The 12,324-nt window shown below is 36.9% G+C and overlaps 1 protein-coding gene across 1 annotated transcript in view; it reads left to right on the forward strand.

Annotated features, from left to right (window-relative positions):
* Positions 1-11,402, forward strand: part of LOC105475082 (IQ motif and ubiquitin domain containing) — a 136,898-nt gene extending 125,496 nt beyond the window's left edge. The window contains exon 14 of the mRNA XM_071094559.1: positions 11,226-11,402. The gene's annotated coding sequence lies outside the window, so the exon portion shown is untranslated. The remainder of the gene's footprint in view (positions 1-11,225) is intronic.
* Positions 11,403-12,324: the final 922 nt, after the last annotated feature.

Genomic DNA, 12,324 nt, shown 5'->3' on the forward strand with positions numbered 1-12,324 from the left:
TAAAACAAACATGGAAATAAAGTATACTAAGGCAAGCTTTAGTTTTTGTTTTTCTCAATCCTTATTAACAGATACTGCAAACTTGGTCTTCATTGAAAAAAATGTTCGTGAGCCCATAAAGATCTTTCAAATGTGCTCAGCTAAATTAAAGTATCTTTAAGCTAGTTTGTAAAAAAACAAACAGAAAATGTATGCCACCAAATAATAGCAGTAGAGTAGAAACAAACAAGCAAAAACAATACTTTGTCAAGAAAACCATCAAAAGTGGAAAGAAGTCATTTCAGTTGTTAAAAGGCAGATAGGATGGCATATGAATTAAACCAATTAACTTGGTAATATAAAGCTTCTTTAAGGCATGAATTAAACACTTTCAGTGGTTCATTTTTTAATAGTTGGTTGCCTTTGCAATGTAGTTTAAAATTATTTTTCATATACATGTTCTGCCTCAGATGCTCAATTCATTATCCAGACCAAGACACTGAAGTAGAGTTAGTAGGCAACTTACCAAAAAACCTGAAGAGTGGAACAATGTCCCAAATCTTCAGGGACTGTTCGCTCTTTGTGTGGTGCACCGGACTGTCTCCCTGATGTGACTCCATCACCTGCCACAATTTTCCAGACAGTCTTTGAGTCTTGAGCAAACTAGTTTGGAATTGGGTCATCCCCTTCAGCATAAAAGAAAAGCCAGAAAAGGACCTATGGGCTATATTTCCTGTGCCAAGTACAGTGTACTTGTTAGGCAAGCAATAGTCATTGTATAAATACATAAAAGTGCTTCTTGCTTTTATGATAATATGAATTTTACACATGGATGCCATACTGATAAACATTTTATTTTACATTATTTACATTCTAATTTATTAAAATAGATAAATATTAGGAGATGGGGATTATCAAAGATTGGAATACTAGCTTAAGGTGATTTGAGTTAGGTGAGTGCATGTGCAAAGGTCTTTATAGGCTCACAAATAGTTTTTTTAGTGAAGGCTAAGTTCTGGGTATCTGTTAAAAAGGGATTGGGAGAATAAAAATTAAAGTTTTAGATAGAGTTCATATTTTGTCATATTTAGATATTTAAAGCTAGATATACTTTCAGATCTGCTATAACCTAGGAACTCTCAGGCTAACTCCTTGAGGCTTATCTTTCCAAGTCCGCAAACACCAGCTTTCCCCTCTTTCAGGAGGCTCCACTTTCCCCATATTGTTCACATTTAGACAGAACTAAACTTCCATATATCATGAACAATTGGAGGAAACAAACTATACCCTTGAGGCAAGCTTCATGTATTTCTCTTTTCTTGGCATAGGTTTAAATCATGTCATAATCATTTTCAGTCCCTCCCTATCATTACTCCCATTTTATAAAATGGCATTTTCTTCCATCTTCCATCGTTATCCACAGTTTAGTGAATATCTAAGGTGCAACTGTACACTTACAAACATCCGTTAGAAATAAATCCTTCACTTGGCCAGGCATGGTGGCTTATGCCTATAATCCCAGCACTTTGGGAGGCTAAGGCAGGCAGATCACTTGAGGCCAGGAGTTCGAGACCAGCCTGGCCAACATGGCGAAATCCCTGTCTCTACCAAAAAGTACAAAAATTAGCTGGGCATGGTGGTGCACACCTGTAATCCCAGGTACTTGGACAGTTAAGGCATGAGAATTGCTTGAACCCAGAAGATGGAGGTTGTAGTGAGTTGAGATTGTGCCACTGTACTCCAGCCTAGGCGACAGAGCAAGACCCTCTCTCAAAAAAAAAAAAAAAAAAAAAAAAAAAAAAATTCCATCACAACATCCTTCAAATTTGATGTTAATATCCAATTTTATAGATTAAAAAAATCAGGTTTAAAGAAGTTTGCAAGCAAGTGAGAAAAGTAGAACAGGAATCTTTATTTTACTCTATAACCATATTCTTTCCAGTAATATTCCATGCAGATGTACTAGATCCTAAATGATAAATTTATGCTTATTTTGATAGTATACTCTTAATTCCACCTTTCAGCTTCAGAACAGTCTTATTTTTCTCTGTAATTTAGTCTCTGGGAGAAGGTTCTTTCCTGTATGACTCCTAGGTTTACACACCTGACTCTTAAATGACTCATATTCTAGAATAGAGTAAGTGCTGAGTTTCAAATTCTCTGTAGCAACTCCCTCCCCCAACTCTTACAGGGAATTTGAAGTTTGTAAGATATATGAGTGGCCAGTTTTGAACTCAAGAATTAGGCAGACTTAGCCACCGTTTCCCTAGCAGTGGATGGGGCAGACTTCTCCTCTTCTCCCTCCTCCCAACACAAGGCTAGGGTTCTACATACCTTACGGCATGGAGGACAGAAGAGAACATATGTGCTCTGAGAGGAGGTGCTCTGAAAAGGAAAAATAAAGAGCAGAGCTGAGCCCTGCGTGGGTTGTTCTTCCAAATTTACAATTCATGTAAATCAGTAAACCTGCATAGGGGTAGAGTGAATTAAGGCCAGAGAGGGGCCAGTACTTAAGCTTGTTTTTTCACATCGGGAGAGAGGAAGAAGCTTTCCTCCAATTATAATGCTAATGTAAGAACTTCAATGCAATTGTCTATATCTCAATTTCAAGCATTTCTCTCTGAGACTATCACCTCCTCTCTGACCAGTTGGCTGCCTTTGGTATTTTCATTTCAACAATCTTTTGATCCCATTGGGACCTAGAATCCACTGATACTATGACCTTGTGACTATCCCTCATTGCCTTCTTTTCTAGTCCTCTTTATTGTCTCAACTGAAATGCTACAGTCAATCATATAATTACACCTTTAGATAATCTCTCAAATCCCTTGCTTCTTTCTCGCTTTATTATGCTGGTCTTCTTAAAAAGAAAATGGCATAAAAATGTATTCCAGGTAATCTTAGCAGGAAAGTAGTAAAATAAATCCATAAGTAACGTGTGCATGCAAATACTTATAAAATGTATGGCCAATAACTCACAAAAACAGAACAAAAGTCACCTGGTGGGTGACTTTGCCACTTAAAAGTCTTTGGGACCCTCTCTTTCTAAAATGTGCCAGAACACTTTAGAGTAGTGCTATGGTTTGAATGTTTGTCCTCTCCAAAACTAACATTGAAATTCAATTTCCATTGTGACAATATTGGGAAGGTGAGACCTTCAAGAGGTATTTAGGTTGCGAGAGCTCCACCCACAGGAATAGACATGATAGACATGCCATTATCTCAGGAGTGGGTGCATCATTGAAGGAGTGGGTTTGCCCTGTCTTGTATGCTCTCTCTCTATTTCTCTCTCTCTCTTCCCCCTCTCTCTTTTTCCCTTTCTCTTCTCTTCTGCTCTTCTGCCATGTGATACCTTCCACTATGTTATGCTGCAGCAAGAAAGCCCTTGCCAGATGCCAGCGCTTTGATATTGAACTTCCCAGCCTTCAGAACTATGAGCCAGTAAATTTTGGTTCACTATAAATTACCCAGTCTTACGTATTCTATTATAGTAGCACAAAACAGACTAAGACAGTGATATGGGAGACTCTTCTGATTTAGCTCCTGTCTTCCATTGGCCTCTACCTAGCCATTCTTACTCACTTCTCCCTATCGTCCAGCCACACTGACCTAAGCTCACTTCCAATAATATACACTTCCAGGCATATCTTTTTGGAATAGCTCTTGTCACCTGTTTTAACTTCTATTCATCTTTCTGGACTTAGTTTGGAAATCATCTGATACACGAAGCTTTCCTTGACCTGCCTCTCCCCTTACACCATGCCTGGTCTGGGTGTCATGTTCATGGGACTCCCATCGCATCCTTGTTACTTCTATCAGAGCTGTCCTTACATTGTAATATAATTATCTCAACTGTTTGTTTCCTCAACCTTTTTAAGGGCAGGGACTACATTTTATTCATTTTAAAATTTCATTTTTGTATATCTTACGTGCCTAGTAAAAATGCTTGGTGCCTAGAGTATGTTTAATTAATGTCCGTTGAATAAGTGAATTAATTGATAAATGAAAACATGAATTCTTTTGTTAAAAGTAATGTTTTGGGCTGAAGAGTGGAATCAAGAGGTGCGCCCTATACTCTATGTTTTTGTTGGACATTTTAGTCTTTATCTTCTCCCTGTCACAAACTGATGTTAGAGGATAAATAAACGTCTTAAAGGACTCAGGGCTTTTAATATAAAGGTCCAGCTTATGTCTTTACTACTCACTAAAAACTAATCTGTTAAGCCTGAGTTATGGATGGAAGCACACATTTTAGAATGATGCTTCTAAGGAAGGTTTGACCAAGTCAAAGACCATAATCATGGCATTTCCCAGAGCATCTAAGAATTTAAAGGAAAGTATTCACTTAACTTTAACTTTCAGGCACAGAGACATAATCAAGAGAATACCAAGCAGTTCTGAAACCTTAGTGGTTTGGTGGGCAAAACTGTTGATTGCAGTTTCTAGATTGACATACATTTTTCGTCAGAACACTTTAGGGTTGCCAGCCCAAATATATCTGTGTACCCTAAAGGCTGTGTACCACCGTAGTGATGCTCTATGAAGACAGTCTTCATTATCTTCTTAAAATTCAAGTCCAATTGTCATTAGTACTAATTATGTCTTTTGTCTATCATTGTTGCTGTTAATAGCAATATTTTAGTGACAAAAAGTTTGGATATGTTTTGAAGGATTTTAACAGAGACTTTAACTAGATGTAGAGACACTGACTTCAACACTAAATTTATTATCTTATCTCTATACTATCAGCATTTTGATAAATCTGTAGATATATATCCATATATAGCCTTAGTAAGTTTAAAATATGTTCCCAATCTCTAACAATACTTAATGCAAACCAAATCAACCAGTGAGCCAATATAAAGAGGAGCATTTTTAATCTCATTTATTTTGGTGATGTTAGTATTCTTATTATATAGAAACATAATTGTTAGAATAAGCCTTTGATTCCTTCCACTTTTTAAATAGGATTTCCATGGAGTTAAGTTAGTTTTAAATCTAGTTTCCATCATTTAGAAAAGGATGACTGACCAAAACAGTTTGTTCAATGACATTTAAAAATCATTCTGTCCATAAATACAGCTCTACAAAAATTTTAAATAAAATGTTTTCTCTAAGAGTTTTCTCTGAAAGTTTAAAGGATATTAAATAAAAAGAAGGCATTATAAATAAAATAAAATAAAATATATTCTGAAATGATTACCACTTGAATGTAGTACTTTCTTTTCACTGAACATTTTCATAAAAGTGGTTTTGGCTAATTATGATGTCTGTATATATAAATTCTTTTCTGAGAATCATGGTATAGCACTAACTATTAGTGTTTTACTCTCTGTTATGGTAAATCTTCAACTTTGATAATAACTAACTGAGCACAATTGCTAGTTTATTTGCAGCTCACTGTGGAAACATTAGCCTTCATTTAAGAGAGGGCATACCACAAAACAAGAGTGGAACATGTCTCTATGACTAGCTTTAATGCAGAATTCCCATACATTCTTATTTCATTAACATATGGTAGTTTGTTTTTCACTTCTTTTTTTTTTTTTTTTTTTTTTTGAGACAAAGTCTCACTCTATTGCCCAGGCTGGAGTGCAGTGGTGTAATCTTGGCTCACTGCAACCTCTGCCGTCCAGGTTCAGGCAATTCTCCTGAATCAGCCTCTCGAGTAGCTGGGATTACAGGTGCCTGCCACTGCACCCTGCTAACTTTTGTATTTTTAGTAGAGACGGGGTTTCACCATCTTGGGGTTTCATCATCTTGGCCATGCTGGTCTTGAACTCCTGACCTCATGATCCACCAGCCTCGGCCTCCCAAAATGCTAGGATTACAGGCATGAGCCACTGCACCTTGCCTTTTTTTTTTTTTTTTTTTTTTTTTTTTAGGTTCGGAAGACCATTCTTTTTAGTGACCAGAGATATCCTTCTGAACTGTGATGTTTTTGTCTTTTCTTTTTTTTTAAGGAACTGAAAGTTCTTGCAGCAAAGGAAAGAATTTCATAAGGCATCTTGCAATATTTTAATCAATTATTTCTCTTCAGCATGCTATATTCCAATGGGTTTTAAAAAATAATTTTAGAGTTGAATTGTAAAAATTATGCTTGACTGACAAATGAAATCTCAAGTAATGAACTTGTGGCTGAGGGAAAATAAGTATTAAAATTTCTTTCTGAGATAATTTTTTTTTGCAATTTTTATCCAAACTCATCTTTCAGGATGTTTCTCATGATACACAACATAAACTAGAAAAATGACATATTGAATATTTCCAAAAGTCACATCATTCCAAATATTCATGAGTTCACTAAAATTTTTATTTGTTTTATTCCTACCAAAGCTAAGACTTAATCTTAAGGCTTGCCAAAATAAGACAAGTTTTACTTCTGGGTGAATGGAGGCAAATACATTAATTCTGAAAGTTGAAAAATATATCGTGACTTAATATAATAAACTCATGTAGTTGACATCTTCACATAGATCTAATGGATCACATATTCAGAGGACTATCTTAAGGTAAACAGATACTGGTCTAGTAGATTCCATCTTGGATAATTGACACACTAATTGTCATTTCAATGGCGGCACCAGAATCTTCCTTTGTGTCGGTTTGTGCTTAAAGCATTTGGTATAACTGCAATTCAGTGTACTTTTTTAGGCTTGGTGATTGGGGGACCAGTAGACTCTCTGAGACTTTTGGCTCTTTGGCCAATAAGCGCCAGTGTTTTGGCAAAGAGGATGCTTATGTGCCCACCAACTCCCCAGATGTTTATCTATTGGTGAGCAGACATGAAGGCTTCCGCTTCTGTTGTGTCTCTGACTCAGTCCCCCTCATCCATGTCATTACTCCTCTAGATCACTGACACAGCATCAATGCAGAGTTCTGAATGCCTCTCACTGCTTGTTGGAAATTGGAAGCTAAATCTTTATTTGCTTCAGTCACTGAGACAATAGCTCTCCTCTATGGAGGGCATATCACCTCATAACTGGAGCTTTACCTGTTTAATGTAAGTGCTGTATAAATAAATTAGAGGAGAATGTCAGGAAGTGGGGTGGGGAACATATGTGTGAACATACGTGTAGAAGAGAAACTCAGAAGGATGTTTATGGTTTTCTTTACTCATATCCTAAACATATATATTAACACTATATAGATGGTATGTTGAGTTTCTTCCCACTATGTGCTGGTTACTTAAACATTCTTTTATATTCCTTCACAACCCTGTGAAACAGTGATGTTATTATCCTGTTCAATAGATAAGGAAGCTAAGGCTTAAGAGGTTAAGTAACTTGCCAAGGTGACGTGGCTGTTAAGCAATGAAGCCATGTTGGCTTCCATCCACTCACTCCAGAGGTTGGCTCTGAACCATTCTGCAGAGATGCTGCAAATATAGTCTGTATGACTGAAAGTACACCCCTGGGGCTGTGCAAATGGTAGCCCTTCGACTCTGCTTTACTGCACTGGGCAAAGGGAAGAGTAGACATAAACTTAGAGCTCATTTTGTTCTCTATTGAAGGACTTTTGTCTGTAAATAGTCTCCATTATTCATGCTCTAAGGTCCTTGAAGAAACAGCAGCACTGGGAAAGAGATGATAATTTCACACCTTTGTTGTTCCTGTTTAGTGGTGACAGTTTATTGCAAGTCTGTTTTTTTATAGGGCAATGCCAGATTGATTTATATTCTATTCTGCAATAGAAAGAAAGGAAGAGAAATTTTATTTAAAATGAAAAGATTCTTAAAGTCTATGGGAAATGAATAGGATTTTTAAAAAGGTTAAAATTTTTCTCTTTTGACATTTTCTGCTACGTTAACATTTCGGTGGTGTTTGGTTGAGGGTGAGACCTTTTCTGTTTTGCATTGTTTATGTTTGTCTCAAACAAATCAAGTCCTTTGTTTTAAAATTTTTCTGTTTTTTTCTTCTCTTTTTCTCCCCCAACTTTTGTTATAGTTTCAGGAGCAGACATGCAGGCTTGTTAAAAGGGAATATTCTTTCCTACTTTTTAAGAGCATGTTTCCCTAAGAAAATACCAAGTTTTTCTTTAAGGTTAAAATACAGTTGTTGAAATGATGTTTGCAGTTTTTCTGTGTTTAAAAAATTTACACTAGAAATATACATATCTCAGAAGATAAATGCAGGTTTCTCCGTGTGTGTTTTTTAGTTGTTTTCTTCCTGTTTTAAAGTATTTTAAGTACTTAGCTTCTGAAATAAAACACAATTATATGAACATGGAAGCCATGTTTATGTAAGATATGCAATTTTGTCATTATGCAAGACACTCAATTTTTATATGCATAAATGGATAACCCAGGCCAAAACTCTTCTTTGACTAAAGAAATATCGACATAGCATTTCATTAAGAAGCATGAATGAAGGCTCCCAAGCTCAGACTTCAAGGCTAATATTCTACATTAGTAGTCATGAGGACCCAGTTGTGTGTATAACTGCCTGACTGCGTAATTTTTCTGGTTTAAGAGTCACAGAATTATAGAATTTCAAGAATTGGAGAATTAGCTGGTTTTAGCCTCCTGCTGAAGTAAAACACACATATTTTGATATATTTTTGTTTCTTTTTTTTAAAAAATCACATTTTGCATATTACAATAAAGAAAATATCCTGTGCAATCTTCCCCTTTTGTATATGCCCTCTTGGCACCTGTTTTAGTTTCATAGGGCTGTCAAAACAAAGTACCACAAACAAGGTGGCGTCAAACAAAAAACATTTATTTTCTTACAGTTCAGAAGGCCAGAAGTCCATTGACGTGTTAGTTTTGGGTTTATTCCTATTGGAAGCTTTCAGAGAGAACCTGTTCCCTGCCTTTCTCCTTGCTTCTGGTGGTTGCTAGCAATCCTTGATGTTCCTTGGCTTGTAGACCCATCACTCCAATCTCTGCCTCTGTCTTCACATGACTTTCTCTTATATGTATGTCATTGTCCAAATTTCTCTGTTATAAGCACACCAGTCAATCAGATTAGGGCCCACCATAACCCAATATGACCTCATTTTAACTTGATTATGTCTGCAAAGACCCTATTTCCAAACAAGGTCACATTCACAGGTACTGGGGTCAGGACAGCAATGTATCTTTTTAGGTGACACACTGGTACCCAATGTGAGTAAAACCCTGTACTAAGACAAAGTTCATGGTTGAATGGACAATCGATGAAATGCTATTTATGCATTAGTTCCATTGCTGCAAACTTTAAAGAACTATTCAAAGTGTTGTTTTCCCTAGAATATTGAATATTGACTTGAAATGATTCAGTGACAGATTGACATGTGAAAATCTCATGCATAATATGGTGATTTCATATTATTGATATTTGTTGTAATAATACTTAAAACCTGGTGGTTTTAGTGGTCTAAGTAGTTGGTAAACATTAAGAAAATGAGTCAGATGTACTCTGTGGCCAGAGGAAGGATTCTGAACTCAGAACTTCCCATTCCCCAAGTTTGCCTGAGGAAATTTAAGGCTAGTCCAAGAAGCCACAGCAAAGGAAACAGACTGAAGTAGGGGCAAGACCTGAGAGTTGGCATTGAGGGCACCAGTGACATTACTCTTGGGCAAAGGCAGCTCTGCTCTGCAATTTTATCCAGCTATTGATGTGCTGAAATACTCGGGTGAGGACTCCTATATATCCTCAGCCAACATCCAAGTGCCCAGAGGGGTATGGGGATCTACATGAGAAACACAAGCCTACATGTTAGGGTCTGTCTCTGGGCAGCAGAGAAAGTAGAACAGCAGGGAGGATTCCATTGCCATAAGGGCTCTGCCAATAAAGGGCAATATGGAAGATGCCCTGTAAACAGCTCACTAAGGAAGGATGAAGAGTTCCCCAACCAGGATCCCCATGTCATTGGCAAATACTCATGGTCATACATTGAGAAGCTGTTGGGAAACCATAACTTGCTTAACGAAGGAAACATCTATGAATTTTTCAACACTATTAATTAAGACGTTCTTATGATCTGTACTGGCTCATACACCTATATGTTAAGGAATTGAGGGCAATTTGCTAAGCTCTCCGGTGGGGAAATTTTCCCTGGGTATTCCAGGAGAGGACTGAGCCAAGGAGTGTTTCACTCAAATGAAGTGGGCCAGGTCTTTTGTGCCGAGGACAAATCACCTGAATGTTACTCTGTGGTATGCAAAGTTTCACGTAAGGTTTTAATAGATACATTTCTGGGGGGATGAAAGTCCATAACTTTTATTTGATATTCAAAGGTCTTCATGACATAAAAACATAGACATAAAATTATCTAATTTATGAGAATGCATGCTCCAACCCTTACCCACTCCTACTTTTCTCACCTTCTCTCTTTTCAGTCTCCTCCGAACTCTTACTCCCCGTGGACTCCTTCTCATACTTCAAACCTTAAACTTCATTTTTTTGACTTTCTCATCTAAAACAAATTCTCTCCTTTCTGATTATTCTCTGCTCAGTTCTCCATTAGTTTCCTCTAAAACACTTATCAATACATGTACATAATTTGTTTATTTTTATTCTATCTCCCAAAGGCAATAGTCTTGTCTATTTTATTTCCTTTCAAATTTCACATGCCTAGCACAGTTCCCAGACATAAAGGTTTTTCAGGAAATGTTTGCTGTGTACAAAATACATGAACAAACATACTTTAACATGCAGTAGATTTATAGAATCATAATCTTAAAAGACATTTCCAAATATTCAATTTTTCAGCTATATTAGCAATTATTTATGCTGATGAAATCAGTGGCTGTACCTATGATTTCAGCTTAAATTGCCTTTGCAAAATATACGGTTTCTTAAAGATTTTTTTTCCAAACCAGATACTAGCAAGCAGTGAAGCAAACTATAAAACTAAAATGAAAATTAGGGAATATTTTCTTCAGCATAATAGAACTTGCAAAACATAAATGAGCCCCAAAACAGTTCTTGTTACTAATGTCTGCATTTCTGAGCATGTAGAAACACGATGTATTCTGTTACTGCTTTATGTAATAACATCAAACCTAATGGGCATTGATTCACAAAACAGTGCACTCAGAAAAAGTGGGTCAAGAAAGACTGACATCATGCTCAATTCATTTGGTGGCTAAGTCTTTCTGTGCCTTCCTTCCTTCTTTATTTTCTTTCTTACTTTCTTTCTAAACCTAGAAATATTAGCCTGACTTTAAATACTTTCGAATTTCCAGTTAGTCAGTCAGATAGGATATGTGAATCTGTATATTTGTATTTGCCTGACTTCATTGTTTTTCTTCTTAACAGCTCTTTTCAGGAAAACATTAACCATGAAAGAATTGACCATTCATCCCGGGCAATTCTTACACTCAAGACAGCTGTCACTGATGTAATGGCATTTCAATACAAGTAACAGAAAGCTTGCTTTATACAGATTATTGTTCCTTCATATAAAAATAAATTGTAATTGCACATCAGAAAAGACTGTTAAAGCTTGGTTACCCAAGAAATATATCACAAAAAGGTCTTTCTCCAGTCCTTTGCTTTAGGAAATGTCCTAATTTTTCAGTCAACAATGCCTCAACTGATAGCACAATTTGCTCAGATTATAGCTATACCTGTAGACATCTGAGTTCAATAAAATATTATTTTAGGCTGGGCACAGTAGCTGTATTAGTCTGTTCTCACACTGCTATGAAGAACTGCCCAAGACTGGATAATTTACAAAGGAAAGAGGTTTAATTGACTCACAGTTCCACGTGGCTGGGGAGGCCTCGGAAAACTTACAATCATGGCAGAAGGGGAAGCAAACACATACTTCTTCACATGGCAGCAGGAGAGAGAAGTGCCAAGCAAAGAGGGACAAACCCATTTTAAAACCATCAGATCTCATGAGAACTCATTCACTGTTACAAGAACAGCAGCACAGGAGTTCCTGTGATTCAAATATCTCCCACCAGGTCCCTCCCATGACACCTGGGGATATGGAAACTACAATTCAAGATGAGATTTGGGTGAGGACACAGCCAAACCATATCATTCTGCCCCTGGTCCCTCCCAAGTCTTATATTCTCATGCTTTAAAACACAATCATGCCTTCCCAACAGTCCCCCAAAAGCTTAACTTATTTCAGCATTAACTCGAAAGTCCAAATGCAAAGTCTTATCTGAGACAAGGCAAGTCCTTTCCACCAATGAGCCCGTAAAATCAAAAGCCAGTTAGTCACTTCATAGATAGAATGGGGGTACAGAATGGTGTCAATGTTCCCATCCAAAATGGGAGAAATTGGCAAAAATGGAGGGGCTACAGGCCCCGTCCAAGTCCAAAATCCAGTCGGGCAGTCAAATCTTAAAGTTCCAAAATGATCTCCTTTCACTCCATGTTTCACATGCAGGTCACACTGATG

This window comes from Macaca nemestrina, chromosome 4 (assembly GCF_043159975.1).
Source record: "Macaca nemestrina isolate mMacNem1 chromosome 4, mMacNem.hap1, whole genome shotgun sequence".
NCBI lineage: Eukaryota > Metazoa > Chordata > Mammalia > Primates > Cercopithecidae > Macaca > Macaca nemestrina.